The sequence below is a fragment of the Callithrix jacchus genome, chromosome 13 (genome assembly GCF_049354715.1).
Source record: "Callithrix jacchus isolate 240 chromosome 13, calJac240_pri, whole genome shotgun sequence".
NCBI lineage: Eukaryota > Metazoa > Chordata > Mammalia > Primates > Cebidae > Callithrix > Callithrix jacchus.
Window position 1 is genome coordinate 89,211,312 of NC_133514.1, and position 5,409 is coordinate 89,216,720.

Genomic DNA, 5,409 nt, shown 5'->3' on the forward strand with positions numbered 1-5,409 from the left:
CATCCTGGACTTGCTGTGGGCTTGGCTTCACTCAGTGAGGCCTCACTGATATCCCAGGGACAGATATAGATATGCTTCCCTGCAGAGCTGCCTTTCTGCCCTTCTGGTGACTTGAAGAACTAATGAAAGAAACCAGAAGCAGAATTAAAAAGCTAGAACAGCTATACTAAGCACTTCAAGGACACATTTCTCCAAAAAGTGAAGTTAGTACAAAGATGTCATTATGTTGGGACTCTTTAAAATACGATAGTAATCTCTGATCTCTGAGGTCCCTTCTAGGCCTGATGCTTACTCATGGTTACTAGTAAATTACAGCTACTCATGAACTGTGGAGGCTTTTGGAAGCTGCCCAGAGGACTGTGGTCCTAGGGTTTTGTTGCCTGGCTGGTGGGGATCCTCCTAGCCTGCTGTCTCCGACCCCCAACAAGGTTTGGTAAATCTCTGCTTTGTCTTTCTTCTGGGGAGTCCCATTCTACTTCCTGAAGGCCTGGTGCCTTGGCACTGGACTCCTCAAGAGAAGACTCACATGAGATTCTCTGCTTCATTTAACTTTAGGTTATTGTTGCTGCTGTCAGTCTATTGAAGTACTTTAATGAATGCTTGTATTGTTCTCCTGCCCGGAGTTTTTTCAAGTGATCAGCACAGTATAAAACACAATAATGAATCTAATTCCCTACCCCCCAATACACACACACAATGGCACTGCTAAGGCCCCCAGATGTGTACGGTACTGAAAAGAGTTTGGGATTTGGAGGCAGCAAAATGAGACTTAGTCCCTATTCTCCCATTTAGTGCTGGTGGCCTTGGGCAAGCCATTCATTCATTCATTTATTCAATAGGCATTTATTTGAAATCTTTTGGTGTCAGTTGTATAATCTCTGCCTACCTACCCACCTACCCTAACTACCTTTCAGGGCTGTTTAGAGGAGCTAATGAAATCCTACTTATAAGAGCGTTCAAGTTAAGCTCTATACAAGGTACATTCTTGGCATTAATAAGCAAAAAGACAAAAATGAAATTGGAGGGGAGGGGGATAAGGGCCCAAGCCATAACCCTTTATATATCATTTGTATGAGAGACACACCTGTTCTGGAGTCTGGCTGAGACCCGCACTTTCCTCATGCCAGCCTTCCCTCATGCCAGACTTTGCCCAGGATACCTTTCTCTTCATGGCTATCTGTGGAAGTGCTGTTCTTTCTCCAAGGCCCTAGTCAAAAGCTTCTTTTTTGAGGAAGTCCTTTGTGCTTTTGGAAGTTAATTTCTCCCTGTGACATGTCCCTATATTGCTTCGACCCCCTCTGCTGTTGTGATGTGTTTCTAGGTTGAGCCCTGTTCTTAGACAGACAGCAGTAATCCTGAAGGAGGTGACCACATTCTCTTCCAGGAATCCTGACTCCAGCCCTGCCCCACCTTTAGCCCATGTGACTTGCTTGGGTGAACTGTTTTCTCTGAGCCTCAGTGTCCTCGTCTGTAAAACCTACCCATCCTTGCTCATTGTCTTGAGGATTACATGACAAGAGCCTGGTTAGTGGGAGGGCTTCCAATGGATAACTTTAGAATAAAATCAAACAGCAGGCATCATTTGGCTCTCTTAATACCCACCTAGAGAAGATGGCCATGTAATCGTGTGTGCACACAAGGAATGTTGGGATGATCCCCACCCGGTAATATTTTCCCCACCCACTACTTTACCTGAACTGTCACCAGGAAGGATGAATTGCCATGAATTCCACCTGAGAGGCACTCCTTTATAATTCAAGATCCCTAGGAGAGGCAGAGCATGAAACCAACTTACTTTCTGGTGTCTGGGGGAGCGGCAGCTTTGACTGTCACCTAAATAAATGATAGCAACTGTCACACAGAAGGGAGGCAAGGGATCCTCACGAGAGATTTGGCCTAGGACTGGTCTTGCTTAATATGACATATTTAGTTCAAATCAAATATAACATATGTATTTAAAGTCAGGCCAGCCACAGTGGCTCATTCCTATAATCCCAGCTCTTTGGGAGGCCAAGGCAGGAGAATCACTTGAGGCCAGGAGCTCCAGACCAGCCTGGACAAAATAGTGAGACACTAACTCTACAAAAAAAAAATTAGCTGACCATGGTAATGTGTGCCCCTAGTCCCAGCTACTTAGGAGGCTGAGGTAAAAGAATTGCTTGAGCCCAGGAGTCCAAAATTACAGTCAGCTATGATCATGCCATTGTACTCCAGCCTGGGTAATATAGAGAAACTCTGTCTCTTTTTTTTAGTTTTTTCTTTTCTTTTCTTTTTTTTAAGACAGGGTTTCACCATGTTGGTCAGGCTGGTCTTGAACTCCTGACCTCAGGTGATCTGCCTGCCTTGGCCTCCAAAGTGCTTGGATTACAGGCGTGAGCTACCGCACCCGGCCATGAGACCCTGTCTCTAAAAACAATGGAAAAATAAAAATAAAGGCCGGGCGCGGTGGCTCACGCCTGTAATCCCAGCACTTTGGGAGGCCAACGTGGGTGAATCACGAAGTCAAGAGATCGAGACCGTCCTGGTCAACATGGTGAAACCCCGTCTCTACTAAAAATACAAAAAAAAATTAGCTGGGCACAGTGGTGCGTGCCTGTAATCCCAGCTACTCAGGAGGCTGAGGCAGGAGAATTGCCTGAACCCAGGAGGCGGAGGTTGCAGTGAGCCGAGATTGCGCCATTGCGCTCCAGCCTGGGTAACAAGAGCAAAACTTCGTCTCAAAAAAAAAAAAAAAAAAAAAAGAATGTAATATAAATAAATAAACAAATAAATAGGGGTGGGATGCGGTGGCTCATGCCTACAATCCTGGCATTTTGGGAGGCCAAGGCAGGTGGATCACGAGGTCAGGAGTTCAAGACCATGCTGACCGACACAGTGAAACCTCGTCTCTACTAAAAATACAAAAATTAGTTGGGCATGGTGGTGGGCACCTGTAATCTCAGCTACTCGGGCGGCTGAGACAGGAGAATCTCTTGAATCTGGGAGGCAGAGGTTGCAGTGAGCCAAAATTGCACCACTGCACTCCAGCATGGATGGCAGAGTGAGACTCCACCTCAAAAATAAATAAATAAATACATAAAATGAAGTCAAAGTTTTAGAGAATCGTGTGTGTGTGTGTGTGTGTGTGTGTGTGTGTTTCTGGTACCAGTTTTTAATTCTCTGACACCAAGTGAGTATTCAAACAATTCAGTTGAATTCAATGCAATTCTGACACTAATCACCCAGAATTGTTTTGAACCCCACAGGCTAAGGGCCTAGTCCCACAAGGCTGCCCCCACTTCAGATGCTAGCCACAAGTGAGGTGCCTGGGCTACCCACACTTACGTTTAGCCGTTTAGTCAATTGCAAATTTGAGGGTGCCCGTGACCTTTCTCCCCTTAAATCTGATAATTCACTAGCAGGACTCAGAACTCTGGAAAGCACTTTACTTACTAATATTAGCTTATTATAAAATAGGAGGTCCAGAGTCGGATCCTGTATAATATCTTTCCTTGCCTCGGGCTAGGAAGAAAGGGGGATGGTAGCTTTAAGCTGCCATGCCCTCTCCAGTGGCCCATCCTCCCAGCACCAACTGGAAACTCTCTGACACGTGGCTTTGGGGATTTTATTGAGGTTTCCTTGGCCTTTGGTGATTGAACTCAATCTCCAACCCCTCTTCCGTCCTCTGAGGTTGGGGGTGGGGAGGGGGCTGAATGTTCCAACACTCTAATCATATGGTAGGTTCCTGTGGTGACCAGCCCCCATTCAGAAGCTATCTAGGGACTCTCCAAGAGCCACCTCATTAGCGTAAATTCAGGTGTGACTAAAAGGGGTTCATCAGGAATAACAAAGGACACGCCTATCGCTCAGGAGATTCTGAGACTGGAGGAGCTTTGTGCCAGGAACTGGGGCAAAGGCCAAATGCCTAGTTTTTATTCTACCACAGATACCCTGATTTTGTCTTTACTTAAATACTGTAGTTTTGGGAGCTGGGGAGAGGAAGGTGAAGACAGTCTCCATAAAGCTGATGTTACAAGCTCTTTGAAGCTGTTACCAAGTCCTTTCTTCTAAAACAGTCTCAGCCTGTCGCCATGACTCACACCTGTAATCCCAGCCCTTTGGGAGGCTGAGGAGGGTGATTGCTTGAAGTCAGGATTCAAGATTAGCCTGGCCAACATGGTGAAATCCCGTCTCTACTAAAAATACAAAAATTAGCTGGGCGTGGTGGTGAGCGCCTGTAGTCTCAGCTACTTGGGAAGCTTAAGGAAGGAGAATCACTTGAACCCGGGAGGTGGAGGTTGCAGGGATGTGAGATTGGTGCCCCTGCACTATTCTAGCCTAGGTGACCAAGCGAAACTCCGTCTCAAAATAAAATAAAATTAAAATTAAAATTAAAAATAAATCCCAGGCTTTTTACACTAGCATTCAGTCTCCCAGCTTCCCTTGAAGCCTTTTCTCTCCTTATTCCTCTGCTGCCCAGCTGCAGGCATCTGGTCTTTGGATAGTTGTCCTCCAAATATCCCAGGGGCTTTTCTACCTTACACCCACAAAGTCAGCGTCTCTGCACACTTGTCCTTTCAATCACACAAACTCTTTTTGGCTGTCTCATCTGCCAGGCTCTATGCTGGACACCAAGGGGGCAGTGAAGAGGGTGACCTGCGCTCTGGCCTCAAGGCACTGAGTTTTCCTCCCTTTTTTTTTTTTTTTTGGAGATGGAGTCTCACTTTGTCACCCAGGCTGGAGTGCTTGTGGCACGATCTCAGTTCACTGCAACCTCCACCTCCCGGGCTCAAGCGATTCTCCTGCCTCAGCCTCCTGAGTAGCTGGGACTACAGGCACGCACTACCACGCCTGGGTAATTTTAAAAAATGTTTAATAGAGATGAGGTTTCACTGTGTTAGCCAGGATGATCTCAATCTCCTGACCTCATGATCTGCCCACCTCGGCCTCCCAAAGTGCTGGGATTACAGGCATGAGCCACCACCCCGACAGAGTCTTTCTCCTTTTTAATCACCAGCAGGCAGGTTCCAGACCTTCCCTGAGGCATTTCCCTACTGCCTTGTCTGCATGGGGATCTCCATCCTCCAGGCTTCTTACCCACTTGGCACCTGGCACAACTTCCTTGTTTTGACATCCTGGTAGATTTCAGAATCTTAGGTCTACTTCCTCCATTCACTACACTTGCACTGAGTGTATCTGGGGTCTCTGCCTGAGGCACTCAGCAGGATCAGACAGTACGGACCCCATCCCGGCCTCTCTTCCCTCTGGTGTGTCTGACAGCTGTAAAAGAGAGTGTGCACAGCAGGAACACATGAGGGCATGTGTTACGAAGAAGACGGGTGCAGTAATGGGAAGTGCGGGTGCTAGTTTAGATGGGGCATCAGAGGAGCCTCTGACCCACCCAGGAGGTCCCCCAAGGCCAGGCACCAT